Source organism: Parasteatoda tepidariorum, chromosome 9 (genome assembly GCF_982258835.1).
Source record: "Parasteatoda tepidariorum strain Cologne lab strain chromosome 9, Ptep-v5.0, whole genome shotgun sequence".
Lineage (NCBI taxonomy): Eukaryota > Metazoa > Arthropoda > Arachnida > Araneae > Theridiidae > Parasteatoda > Parasteatoda tepidariorum.
The window spans coordinates 20,297,343-20,312,774 of NC_141763.1; the positions used below are offsets into that span (position 1 = coordinate 20,297,343).

Sequence of the window (15,432 nt, forward strand, 5' to 3'; positions counted from 1 at the left end):
ATGGTGCTTACTCGTGCCAGGAATCGGATACGGAAGTGACGAAATCAGCAACTACGGGGAGAGACAGAGCGAAATAAAGAACGGGGAAAAAGAACTCCAGGAAAAACGAAACAGGATTGAAGAAAGTGAAGTGAAAAAAAAAAGGAACCAAACAATTTCCATAAACAGCCCTTCTGAATTCAAGCCGCGTGAAAAAGGAGATCTAAAATACGATCTTTTTCTTTATCTTTTTTTTCATCATCCCTTTTTCGAACATTTAGAACGTACAGAAATTGAAGGTGGGGTTCGAATCTGCATCTTGTTTGAAGATGATTCTTTTCGATTGTGAGTGGAGATGGGGTTGTGAAATTTAAAGATTTCCCCCCAACCTTTTCCTTAAGGAACTTATTTTTCTGCCCTTTTTACGTCTTGTCTGTCACCTGTAAATGTGTTGGAAGTTCCTGAATACCCTCAGTAAAGATAAGTACAGAAGATAAAAGGGAAAAGTAAGTATATTATTGCGGGAGGGATTCGATCAGATTCTATACTTTTTTTTTCTATTCTTCCCTTTAAGGGAATGTAAGGATGACTTAAAAACGATTACAAAAATAAATTGGCTTTCGAAGCTTGTTGCTTTGAACCTTTATACTATTTTCGATTTACTTTAAAATGCGAATCTTTTTTCTTTTTCTTTTTGTACTTAAACCGAAAAATGTAATTGTCAAGTGAAAATTACCTCCATTTATCTTTTTTTTTTTTATCGAACATTTTTAGCCTCAGTTAGTTATAACGTTGCTCACACTTGGTTAACATTTGTGGGTGATTCATGCCTTGAATCTTTCAGGCTTGATAATTTTTATACAACGTTTAATTTTATACAACGTTTAATTTTATACAACGTTTAACGCCTTAATTGGTTAGAATATTGCTCAAACTTGTGGTTAAGGTTGGTCAGTCTCACTTTAAACTATATTGAATCTCCTCTGCTTGGTTATTTTTTATCTAACATTTTTTAACCTTATTTGGTTATAACTTTGCTCACAACTGTGGTTAAGATATGGAGGTGATTCATGCATTGAATCTTTCAGGCTTGATAATTTTTATGCAACGTTTTCCAGTCTTAATTGGTTAGAATATTGCTCAAACTTGTGGTTAAGGTTGGTCAGTCTCACTTTAAACTATATTGAATCTCCTCTGCTTGGTTATTTTTTATCTAACATTTTTTAACCTTATTTGGTTATAACTTTGCTCACACCTGTGGTTAAGATTTGGAGGTGATTCATGCATTGAATCTCTTAGGCTTGATATTTTTTACACAACGTTTTCTAGCCTTAATTGGTTAGAATATTGCTCAAACTTGTGGTTAAGGTTGGTCAGTCTCACTTTAAACTATATTGAATCTCCTCTGCTTGGTTATTTTTTATCTAACATTTTTTAACCTTATTTGGTTATAACGTTGCTCACACCTGTGGTTAAGATTTGGAGGTGATTCATGCATTGAATCTTTCAGGCTTGATAATTTTTATACAACGTTTTCCAGCCTTAATTGGTTAGAATATTGCTCAAACTTGTGGTTAAGGTTGGTCAGTCTCACTTTAAACTATATTGAATCTCCTCTGCTTGGTTATTTTTCATCTAACATTTTTTAACCTTAGTTGGTTATAACGTTGCTCACACCTGTGGTTAAGATTTGGAGGTGATTCATGCATTGAATCTCTTAGGCTTGATATTTTTTACACAACGTTTTCTAGCCTTAATTGGTTAGAATATTGCTCACACGCGTGGTTAAGATTGGTTTATCATAGGTTGAACAGCATTGAATCACGCATTTAAATACAATTTTTTGGCACCCTAGATTAGTTAGAATGTTGCTAACACGATGGATAAGGTTTGGGATTTGATGGTCTTAGGTTCACTTGCATGGAATCCGTTTGATTATTCTTTATCCAACGTTTTCGAACTTTAGTTGGTTGGAACGTTGCTTAAACCTGTAGTGAAAGCTTGATGGTTGAGTATGTTAAATCTCTCGTGCTTGATTTTAATAAGTACTCGGTTAGTTAGAGCTTTACTCACATTTGTGGTCAATGCTTTACATGTGTATGTTAAACCACGTTAAATCTTCCATGTCACGTCGTTGGTTTGGTATGAAAATTTGGTAATAATGGAATCGGCTTAGGCACCGTCTGAATTGGCCAAAGTTGCACGGAGTTCTTACCTTGGCAGTTAAAAGATTTTGTTGTATTTTTATTTCGATGTCAGTTTATTCGCAAAACATTTTAAAAGAAAATTTGCTTTGAAAGGTTCATAATTTTATAACGTTAATCAATACTACATTGACTGTTGAAAAATTTAATACAAAAAAAAAAGATTCCTAATTCTTTAAAACTGTCTCAAATAATTTCGAAAATTATTCTAGACAAATACTAACTACTAATAGAGCCATTAAAAGCTCATTCACAGAATACCCCAAAAAAGCTATTTTTTAGCCACTTGAATACGCAACTTGCAAGAAGACATTGGCAACTTAGTATTTCGCCTTGTACGGTGCACAAAATAAAAAACGGACCGCCCTGAATAACTTTTGCATCTAATAATCACGTTCTAGGACTCAATCTTAATAGTTCAAGAGAGCGACCTCAAATATTCTAATCAATTAGTGTCTATTAATTAGTGTAATAAAGTGTCCCAATAGTTTTCCAAACTTTGGAACGCTCTTCTGACCAATGGGACCAGGACCATATTTACCAAATTGCGGCTACCCTCTATATTTTGGGAGTCAGAAATCCGAATCCGTCTTAAAAAGCTATGTTTATTCAGAGAAAGTACGCTATTGTGTCTGATTTTATAACTTAAAATATCGTCTGCACTAATTGAATAGCATATTTGGGGTCACCCCCTTGAACCATTAAGATTGAGTCGTATAACGTGAAGATACGATCATTAGATCAAAAGTCATTCAAAATGGTCTATCTTTTATTTTTCGCACTGTACGCGAAACAGCCTATTTATATTTCGTCAGTTAATAAGTCTAGAATTTTCTAACTAATTTATTCCATTTCTCATTCGATTACCCTTGTGTACAAATTTGTTAAAAGAAGAATGTTACTTATAATAATCGTAGCATCAAAAATTAAATCGCTTAAAAAATATTGAATTTGGGAAAAATGAGAAGTTTTTCGAAAGCAGTTTGCTTTGAAAGCGACTTAGTTTCGAAAAGAACCTTAAAGGGCTCTTATCTTCCCCTTGGGCGCCATACTTTTAATGTATTGCTCTTGTTTAAGCGATTCTTTCTTCTTAAGTTATGGGCCCAAACTGTTTCTTCCACAAAATTCCACTGCTGCAGAAGCATTTTCTTTTTTTTCTACTTTACTTTTCTTTGATGCAATCTTCCGGAAAAAAAAACTTTAATTTTAAAGAAAGGTAGTCTTTTGTGGTAAATTTTAAATCAAACTATTTAGAATATTAATTTTATAATTAAAAACAGTTGTGTATAACAGTAAACAAAACTTTAATTTTGAAAAAAAGTAGACTTTTGTGGTAAATTTTAAATCAAACTATTTAGAATATTAATTTTATAATTAAAAACACACAGTTGTGTATAACAGTAAACAGAACTTTAATTTTAAAGAAAACTAGCTTTTGGTGGTAAATTTTAAATTAAACTATTTAAAACATTAATTTTATAATTAAAAACAGTTGTGTATAACAGTAAAATAAAGTTTAATTTTAAAGAAAGGTAGCCTTTTGTGGAAAATTTTAAATCAAACTATTTAGAATAATTATTTTATAATCAAAAATACTTGCGTATAACAGTGAAGAAAAAAAACTTTTAATTTTAAAAAAGAGTATCCTTTTGTGGTAAATTTTACATCAAGCTATTTAGAATATTAATTTTATAATTAAAAGCAGTTGTGTATAACAGAATAAAAAAAAACTTTTTATTTTAAAAAAAGGTAGTCTTTTGTGGTAAATTTTTTATCAAATTATTTAGAATATTAACATTATAATTAAAAACAGTTGTGTATAACAAACAGTAAGAGAGATCTTTTGATATCGTAATGATTTGTATTTATATCAAATAATTTAACGCATCTAGAACGCAATATATGCAAAATATTTTTATTATTGATTGCATAAAGGAGCTTGAAATATTTTTGGCTATTTGATGGCATGTCTTCGGATCATCTTTAGGGATGTTTCCCAGACTGTCTCCAATAGCCCACTGTGCAGCTCTTGTTGGATGTAAATGAACTACAACTACAACAATATTTGTTGAGCATACTTACAGAATATAGTCTTCAAGCTTAGTAAAATGAATTATGCAACAATTCCAATTTAGCAAAATCGATATTCGCATTTATATATAATATTTTAACAAATTTAATTCCGCAATTATTCCGAGTTGGCAACGTCGAGATTAATTCTGATACAGTAGTTGTCAATTCCAACGAAATAGATTCCTCAACGATTCCGATTTGTCGAAGTCAGAAGTTGTCAATTGAATCGGTATATTGATCATATTCAAACATCATGAATTCTGAGAAGTCGGAAGATTTGTTTTCTATGTTTCAGTTCATCGAAAATCAAAACTCACGGCCAAAACAGGAGCAGCTCTCTTCTCCAAAACCTCAATTCCGATAAATATATAAAAAAATTCTAAAAATATCGCCACCGTGTCCATTCACCTAGATGGCTGCAAAAATATAAAAGAAATGAAGTGAAAAGAAGAAGGAAGGAACATCGAAATTTTCGGCCTTTTCAAGAAGTCATGTCGGAAAAGAAGAGAGAGAGAGAGAGTTGCATTTTTGGAAGTTGGGGAAAAAATTTATCGCATCGAAACGTGCCCTGAAAAACGTAGCGACTTGCGTTAGAAATTGGATTCAGTCTCTGCATTCCTTAGATTCTTTCCTACGCTTCTGCCAGACTTTTATTATTGCCCATTCGCTTGTTTATTTTATCCAGCAATGTGTGTGTGTTCTACGAAAATACCTACACATCTCTCTACTTTGTTCTTTTTTCTCTCTCTTATCTTTGTCGGAATATCATTCGCATCAACCCGAAACAGCACAGGTCACCCTCTTTTCTTTTTCTTCCATTTAGAACCAACTCATGTCTTGTTGTTTATCGCTTGATTTAATCTTAACTTATTTAATGCGTTTATTTAGTTTTTTTTCTATTTGAAATACGGGGTGTTCCATAATAACCGTCCTTAATCAGGGGTCTGTTTAAAAGAAATTTCGGTCCGTTAACGGACCCTTCACAAAATATCTTTTCATAAAAACGGACCCTTCACAAAATGATTTTTCTTTTAATCGGACCCTTCACAAATTTGTTTATCTTCATTTATTGTTTTGTTAATCGAATAAACCCTTCCCAGGGCAGAAAACAAGAAAGATGGATGTAAACGAATTAAATTTTGTCTTCGGCATACGATTCTTCCATTATTCGTCCGAAATGAATATTCTGCGTTCAGCAGTATAGACTAAATACCAAATATTTGTATGTTGCATCTCTAATTTAGAAACAGCAAATGCTGTTTATTTTTGAAAATTTAATTTTTTTAATTATAATTTTTCAGTGCCGAGCATAATCTTGTATCTATTTACAATTTAAACACTCCTCGAAAAAGCTTTTTTGAAATAACCGGACCCTATTTGCACAAATTCATAAAAGCAGACCCTGGTTGAAAGAATGTGAGTAATTTTTTCACAATTTCACGAAAAGCGGACCCTTCACAAAATGTCTGGACAGACCCCTGTTACTATATACTGTCGGCCCTCGATACAACGACTCCTGTAATGCAAGCGAAATCTGACGTTATGATGTGAAGTGACTGTATCGTGAGTACACAAAACTTATGCAAATATTTAATTTATCTCGCAGAGATTTTGATCTCCTAAGCCGCGATGGCTCAGGGGATAGAGCGTTCGCCTTTCAATGAGGTGAACCGGGTTCGATACCGGCAATGGCTGGTCGATACGAATTTCGCATCCGGCGACCACAGTGCTGACGAGAAATATCCTCACTGGTAGACGAATCACGAGTTCGAGTCCCCTTGCCGTCAGGCTAACCGTGGGAGGTTCTCGTGGTCTTCCTCTCCATGCAACGCAAATGCGGGTTAGTTCTATCAAAAAGTTCTCCACGAAGGCATATTTCTCCCAATACTTGATCCACGAGTTCCCTTGTCTTCTGGATTGTGTTCAAAATTACAAGGCTACGGAGTTGAACATAAGTAGTCATAAACCCCAAAAATTGGGTCGGCTGTTCAACGACGGTTATGAAATAAAATATTTACTTTCGAGCTGCGGTAGCTCGTTCGTCTCCCAGTGAAGTCACGTATGTTTGAATTTCAGCCAATTATACCTATTCTGTTTTCGGCTCATGCCGACCACAGTGATGACGTAAACATAACCTCAGTGGTAGAAAGATCATGGGTTAGAATCCCTTTCCACCGGGCTAACCGTGGGAGGGGATTCGTTTTTTTCCTCTCCATATAATGCAAATACGGGAGAGTTCCATCTAGAAGGCCTCCACGAAGGCTACTGCATCTCAAAGCTTGATCCAGGTGTTCCCTTGTCTTCTGGGTTGTTTTCGGAATTACAAGGCTACGAAGTTGAACATTGATTGTCGTAATCTTAGAATTGGGTTGGCTGTTCAAACCCACGGTTATAAAATAAAGTAGAATATTTACTCTAACTTCATAAATATTGCACTCATTTTGATAAAAACTTTATTCTTCAATGCATTTCCTTCAAAAGTTTCAATTTCTGTTTTAAAGGTATTGCGACTGAATAGCAGCCATTTTTGATAACGAACTGATTTCAACACTGAACATAACGAACACAATTCAAGCAAAAATAAGAACTGAAAGAATGTGAATGCCACGAGTTTTAAATTTAAGAAATGTACTACCTATTACAGCCAATACCTATTACACCTAAAAGAATAAACAGTTTTTTTTTCAAGAAAATATGAATTAAAATTTTGGAAAAATATGAATAAAACTTTTAGTTGAAAATTGCGCGAACTATTGATAAGAAGGGAAAAAACACCAAACAGAAACTAAAGGATTAAAAAAAAATTCGAAATTTCTTTTCTTAAAGGAGGATAAAGAACTTTATCTTCTTTTAAGATATAGTTCTTTATTTTCTTTTTACTCTTAGAAGAAGATTATATGAAATATTTTACTTTACCCACCAAACAGCATTAAATTATATTTATTTGGATCAAAAGTAAAGAAGAAGAAAAATAAGATATAATAATAAGAAAAACAAAATTTTGCATGAAAGAAAGTATTAAAAATATCTTTTTTCACAAAAGGCATCATTATCAGGAACATATTTTCTTTGCACAAAACACAAAATTGAAAAGCAATCCTTAACCAAATTTTAGTATAAAGAAAAAAGTATGAAAAAACTAAAAAAAAAAGGAATAACCAAGTAAATAATGGTAAAAGGCAATCTAAGTAAAATATAAAATAAGCACTATTTAAAAATAAACTGAGTACCATTTGTATCCGATTTTAAATAAATTATTTATGTTGGATAAAATTCAAAAACTACGTATACCGTTTCACTTTAAGTAAAAATTTACGGAACTAATTATTCAAAAACGCACATTTAATCGTCGTTTTGCTTCATTTCTCAAAAGTATAATTAACTAGAATAATATATTATTAAAACTTTCATTGTACTTTTAAAGCCAATTAGGTATAACAAAAAAAGAAGAAAGAAAAAACTGTACTGAATCCGAAATCCCAAAACGCTGGTCTAAAATGTAATCAAATCAAAAACGAAGTTATTTTCCACTTAAATCGAAGTAGGAAAAAAAATGTAATTTCAAAGGTAAGTTAACAGACACGCTGACCGAGCGTGATTATGGGGTTTTTACCGGTCCAGTTTTCGTGACCAATAAGCCACTGCCCGCCTCCCCACTAATAATATTTCTACAATTTATTTTTTGCTTCATTTTTAACCAGGGGTAATATAATTTGCGGAAAATGTTTCTTAGGTTTATTTTTTTTTTATTTATTTTTGCAATTGTCGTTCGCTTATGAAATATTAAACAAAAAAGTTTTTCTGTAATGGTCAAAAGAATTTTATTTCAACATCGAAAAGAATCTAATTATTTGGAGTAGGGAAGAATTTTTTTTTTTTCTGTAAAAACTTGCTGAATAATAAAAAAGATAGTTCGCAAAAGTAAAAATCACATTAAAGTTTCATTGATACATTTTCTTTTACAAAAACGGGAAAACGCTGTTTTGTATTTATTTATTTATAGTTTTACTTAATATATATGCAGGAACTAAACTGAATAGCTTCTTTTGCAATTTTAAGTTTAATTAGTTTACTTTATTAGATAAACGATTTAATTAATCTAATAAAAAAATAATAAATAAAATAGTAGGCAATAAAATATATAATGAAGTTCTGATTGAGACTATTAATATTTTTATTGCTTATAAAGCATTTTTTTTAAATTTATTTAATCATTAGTTATTTCCTTTCAGACAAATTCTCATAAAGGAACCATTGATTAAAAACGATATAAAGTAAAAAGTTAAAGCTTTTAATTTTTAAATTGCACGGGAAGATTAAATGCAGTAAATTGGTAGAAACAGCAGAGAAAAAATGTAAAAAAAGTTTACGTGAGAAATATTTTTTGAATTTTATTAGGAAATTTAATCATAAAATGAAACTATGGGAAATACTTGTATCTGAAATATTTTTAATCGCTTTAACTTAAACATAATGTTATGCTGAAATTTACCGTGTTTCTGGGAAAGTCAGAAAGCTGGATAATTTTTACGAAATTACTTTGGTAAGGATTTTGATATAATCCCGCACTAAGCATTCGCCACCTCGCCAAATGCGATAAAATTGTAAATTTGGCGAATAAAGTTGTGTTTTGGCGAGTAATTTTTTCCACTTCAAAGAAAAATATATATTTAACTCAATCCTCAAAATTACATCAAAATGAATTGTTCTAAACAAATCATTTTTTTTTATTCGATTACATTAATTTTCGGTAGATGTGTCGAATGATGCGGTAGATAAATTTTTAGAATTGGGTCCATATAATATAAGACTTTAACAAAACTACCGAAAATAGTTTTCGAAAGGGAAAAAATTAAAATTTTTAAGAATTGCATCTGGTGAAGACTTTTGAAAATTGGCTAATACTTTTGATTTTTAGCTGCTTCACTGGCTAATAATTTGAAATCCTTAGCCCTGCTTAGTTCTTTTTAATAGATGATCTTTTTTTTCACATCACGATGCATTATATGTTATTTTTATACATTTTTTGTATACATTTTGTAGTATTTAGGTTGCATATTATTTAGTCTTGATGTAATTTATCGTTGCATGAATTTAAATATATTAATATCCTTTTTTTAAATTTATTTCGATCTATTTTTATTGTGAGTAATCTATTTTTTTTAAGTCAAGAAAATTAAGGATCCGAGATTTCTCAATGTCTGTAGATATGTTCGGCATCACACCGTTTCTTATAATCACTCCATTTGTTCGCATCTTAATTTTTTGTTTAAGAACTTTGAATGTTGCGCAAGTTTTTCTTCTTTTTTTAAGATTACGTACAATTGAATAAATATACCATATAAAATGGTATTTTTAAAAAAGTCCTAGTCTAGTATATGTGTATCGTACCAAAACATGCCCACCGTTTGTCCTATTTTCTTTTCCTATGTAAAATATTGTCCTGGTGTTTATTTTGCGCCATTACGAAGACTTAATATTGAGCCAAGAAGTCCTTATTTACTGTTGAATAATACTTGTCCATAGTTCTGTTACAAACTTATTTTTCCTACAACATCGACAATTTGTCTTCCACGCTTTGTTAAGAATTTAAATTAGAGAAATAAAAAAAGCTACTCCCTCCTAAGATTCCCCGTTCCAGTAAACAAGATTAATAAGTAGAACAACCAATTCGATTATTTCCGAAAAAGGAGAACCCAATTTCTTTCTTAAATTAAATTTAAATTTCACGGAGAGACGGAACAAGAGGACATCAATTAAGCCAGTTAACGTCAATCCGGGAGTGCCGGATTGAATCTCTGCGAGACAAAATCCGGGAATACAAATAGCCAGTGTCTTTATGATTATAGATGGCTTCAAAGACATTCTCATACTCCCGTTTTTTTTCCCGTTTGTTCCCGGAGAAAAAGGGAAGATTAGACGAGTCCTCAACGAATAGGAAAAAAAGGGAAAACCGATCAATCCTTCCACTGAAATAGGGATTTCCTAGTCTGGCTGAGGGAAAAATAAAATCAGATTTATTACTAATGACCTTTTTTAGGGAGAAAAGAACAGTTAGAGCCGCATTTTCATTGTTGTTTGGCTCCATTTCGTTTAAGCGAAGCTGTAACTATCAATGTTTTCATTCAAAGAGGAGAAAAAAAATGTTTCTTTTTGTTGTTGTTGATATACTGACTAGATTGTCAGTATCCTTTTAATGATGATTGAGAATTTATCTGATGTAATTTCTCCCCCTTAATGATACTCGTCATCGTATGATAAATAGTGGTTGAAGAAATTATATAAAGCTTAGAATTTACTGAAAATGTATCAAGTTTACTAAAATACAAATTCTTCTTTAGACACTAAAGATACATCATTATGTTAAAATAACCAAGGTTAATATTTATCTTTGATCAAAGACTATGTTATCGTCTAAAAATATAGCCTATGCTTTAACAAATAAAAAAGCAAAGTTATAGCTGTCAATGTTCTCTATTACGGAAGAAAAAGTTATACTTCTTATGCGACTCTTATGTGTTAAGCGTTTGACGCTACATTTTTATTGGCCAGGAAATCACGTGGTAGGATCCAGTTTTCCCTCATTCATTTCCATATTGTTTTGGTTCTCACTAGCATAAAAATAATAAAAGTCATAAAAGTATTGCTTTTCTATAAATATTTTTTTAGTTTGATTTGAGACACATATAATTTAATAGGATAGTATTTTTTATTTTCAAATTTAGTGGATAACAATTGTAAAAAATGAGTGAAAACAATTCCACGGACAATGCGACGGATGTAAGGTTATGTCAAGGTACGTCTCTTGTGAATATTAATTGATTGTTAGGTTTTCTCTTTTGAAATTACATTATGACGCATTCACATACATTATTAATACAAATACATTTTCCATGGCGAGACGATGAGGCAACCACAAGCACTTCCACTGGTTCAAGAGGTCCACGAGGGAAAAATGCACAATATTACCGTTATTACAGAGCACGGAAGCGAGCGGAGCAGGAAAAAGAGTCGTTGAATAGAACTAGTGATCCTTCTACGACTGCTGATTCTTCTACAATTAACGTCGCAGGTTACGAAGTTTAACTTCTTCTGCGCGGAGGGACTCCAGGCACTTTTTTTTTTAAATATTTTTTTGTTGATATACAGACTAGATTGTCAGTTGCTTTTAATGCCGACTAAGAATTTATCCGATAGAGTTACTTTTCGTTTATTGATACTTTTATCTTCCGATAAATAGCAAGTAAACGAAATATAATTAAGCTTGATGTTTACTGAAATCGTATTTAGTTTCATTAGTGATTGTTTCAGTCGATTTTGTTTTAAACACTAAAGACGTATTCGCGAAAAAATTTTAAAACAACCGATGTTAATATTTGATCTAAGTCTATGTAAACAACTAAAACCATTGACCAAATTGTAACGAAGAAAAATAGTGAATTCGAACACTAAAAATTGAAAATGGCTAAGAAAATCAAATTTTTTTTTGTACCAAGACATGCTTAACTAAAAAATACTTCAATTTTTTCTAAAATATCTGGTTCTTTAAAGAGAAACCAAATTTAATTTTTTAGTAAGGTTAGGTGTTTCTATGTACGAAAAATATTCAGTGAACTTTTACATTTGAAATTATATTAGATTTTCTACAATCCAGTCTGTTGTTATAACTTCGAACCTGTATTTCTTTTACAAGAAAAAAGTTTTTCAAGATACCGGAATAATTAACTTTCATAAAATATAAAATGCTCTGTTAACATTATAATATTAAAACTATTTGTTCTGTAAAAATTTAGAGTATTTTCTAAACACAAAAAATATACAGTTTTTCTAAAATACACATTTTAATATATTTACGCATAATTTTATCATATACATTTAATAGCTTATGCACAAGTACTACAGTTGTTTTTCTTCTTAAATTTTTCTCGAACTTTCTTATTTATTATCGAATTTCTTACTTATTAACTTAAAAAAATTAATCAACTTTAATAAACTTTAAGATTAAAATAATTAAATTAGTTTTGGTTACGTTTTACCTCTATATTTATAATTATGTTACTTACAGAAACACTTTTAAAATGTCGTACAATACAATTAAGATAAAACACAAGTACTTCTTTTCTTTTTCTTAAAACGAGTCGTTCGAACGTCGTTTAGAGTTGAGAAAGAAAAATATTAAAAATAAGAAAGACGTAACTGAGTTTAAAGATCAATAAAAACGATATAAAAGAAAAACGTTGTAGAAAAAACAATGGTAGATGACGTTTACAAGCTGACATTCGGAATTTTTTTTTTATTGCTACTGCTAGTTTTAACTCTTTCAAAATCTTCACCGATATAAAAAGGAAAAAATTGTATTTCTAGAGGGGGGGGGGGAAGCACTTCTGATTGAATAATGTCACATTTCGAAAAATCGGAAACACTTTAAGAGAAAAAGATTTGTATTAAAAAAAAATTTCAACTTTGACAAATGAGGATATTATAGGATGACTGATAATTTAGTTTAGGAAACATTGAAACGTGATTCTTATACTAGTTTTTTGAGTTACCGTTTTTAAAATTTGCATTTATTTCTGATATTTACTTGTATGCTTACTAAAATAGATCAGAAAAATATAAAAGTTTCTAAAATCTTGCAGAGGTATTGCGAAACACTTATCAACTAAACATCATTATGAAGCTTGAAAAATCATCTAAGTCTGTATCAATATGAAACTTAGAATGAAACTGTTTAAAATTCAAAAAGTAGTAGAATTTGTTGATCGAATTAAGGTAGAATATCTGTTTAGTTTTAGAATAATAACTTAATTTCTACCGCCTCACCGTTACGGAAGGATGAATTTTTTTCATGAGGGCAGCAGAGTTGGATATACTGAATATCACTTCAAAAGATTGACCGAAACTTCGGTACAGATTATCTTCTGCTACCTCAGCAGCACCATAGCTTGGTGTGATTCGTTGATGGAACATAATTCAATGCGCAGAATCATCAATTGAGCAAACCAAACCGCGTGTCAATTGAGCAAACCAAACTTCAGTACAGCTGTATCTTCTGCCACCTCAGCAGCACCATAGCTTAGAGTGATTTATTGAGGCGAGAGAATGGAATGTCCTGAATTATCATCGCTACAATCAACCAAACTAAACTTCAGTGCAGCTTTATCGTTTGCCACCTCAGCAGCACCAAAGCTTAGAGTGATTCATTAATGGGACATAATTGAATGTCCTGAATCCTCAATCGCCTCAATTGACCAAACCAAACTTTGGTGTAGCTGTATCTTCTGTCGCTTCAACAGCACCATAGCTTTGAGTGATTTATTGATGGGACAGGGCATAATTGCATACCCCAGAATCATCCATCGTCTCAATCAACCAAACCAAACTTCAGTGCAGCTGCATCTTCTGCTACCTCAGCAGCACCATAGCTAAGAGTGATTCATTAATGGGACATAATTGAATGTCCCGAATCCACCAAACCAAACTTCAGTGCAGCTGCATCACCACACAGCCACATCAGCAGCACCATAGCTTAGAGTAATTTATTAATGGGACATAATTGAATGTCCTGAATCATCAATCGACCAAACCAAACAGCATAGAGTGATTTATTGAGACGACATAATTGAATGTCCTGAATGATCAATCGACCAAACCAAACAGCATAGAGTGATTTATCGAGACGACAGAATTGAATGTCCTGAATCATCAATTCTTCAATGAATTCAATGGATAAATTCATAAATTTTTTTGCCACCTGATTCATCAATCTCCTCAACTGACCAAACCAAACTTCGACGCCATCATAAGGGCAAAAGATATTAAGTTATAATTCTGAAATTTTGTTCACTGTCGTTACGGATTTGTAACTCTTAATTGCTGGTGGCAAAATCTTTGATTTTTTTTTTTATATATTATATTAAAATGTAAGCCTTTTTAGCCAAATTTTATCAGCATATGTGGTGTGTGAAGGAGGCAAAAGATATCAATTCAGAATTAGAAGCTTTAGCATACTTCTTAATAATGATTGTTGACAACATTCCGCACTACCGCCAAAAGATTTAAAATACTTCCCACTTTTTCGATCAACCCTAGTGTATACCCATACATTTCGAACTTTTAGCGGTGTAATTATCGGTAGTATAATTTGATCGAAGAGTTATCTGTCAAGTGTTCTGGGATTAGCTATTTGATTTAGCCCGGCATCGATGGTTAATTATACCACCGAGACGTGGCTTAGCTTTTGAAACCACAAATTGGCGACTGAATTTTTTTTTTATCAAAAAGCGTCTTCGTGATGTGATGTCAAGTTTAGAACTCTATTCTAAAAGCTTTTGGTAATTGCAGTAGGGAATTTTAGAGAATAAAGGATCTTTGAGATTCATTAGGTACTTCAAGTAATTTGTTTCGTTTTACTTGTGGGAATAAAATGAATTAAGACTAAAATAAGTTTATCTGCTATTCGCTTAGAGATATATATATAACTTTGGCGATAGTTTCTCTCTACGCAGTTAGAGTTCGATTTAGTTTTTGTATAGTTATATTTTGATTTAAGAACATTAAATAAAACTAATTATAGACAATCTGCTATCTTTGGAGATTGCTCCTCTCTACATAGCTGAATTTTGGTTCAGTTTTTGCATATTTGCATTTCAATTTAATTGAATAAAATAAAGTCAAATGAATAAAGACTAAAATAAGTTAATCTGCTATTCGCTTAGAGATATAGAACTTTGGAGATAGTTTCTCTCTGCGCAGTTTCATTTCGATTTAGTTTTTGCATAGTTATAGTTTGATTTAAGAAAATAAAATAAAACTAATTATAGACAATCTGCTATCATTGGAGATTGCTCCTCTCTACATAGCTGAATTTTGGTTCAGTTTTTGCATATTTGCATTTCAATTTAATTGAATTAAATAAAGTCAAATGAATTAAGACTAAAATAAGTTAATCTACTATTCGCTTAGAGATATATAACTTTGGCGATAGTTTCTCTCTGCGCAGTTTCATTTCGATTTAGTTTTTGTATAGTTGTAGTTTGATTTAAGAAAATAAAATAGAACTAATTATAGACAATCTGCTATCATTGGAGATTGCTCCTCTCTACATAGCTGCATTTTGGTTCAGTTTTTGCATTTTAATTTAAGGGAATAAAATGAATTGATACTAAACTAATTA

At 31.5% G+C, this 15,432-nt stretch overlaps 1 protein-coding gene across 2 annotated transcripts in view; it reads left to right on the forward strand.

The window, feature by feature from the left end:
* The window catches only part of LOC110282721 (semaphorin-2A), a 557,110-nt gene that overhangs the window by 305,488 nt on the left and 236,190 nt on the right, over nt 1–15,432 (forward strand). The window lies entirely within an intron of this gene.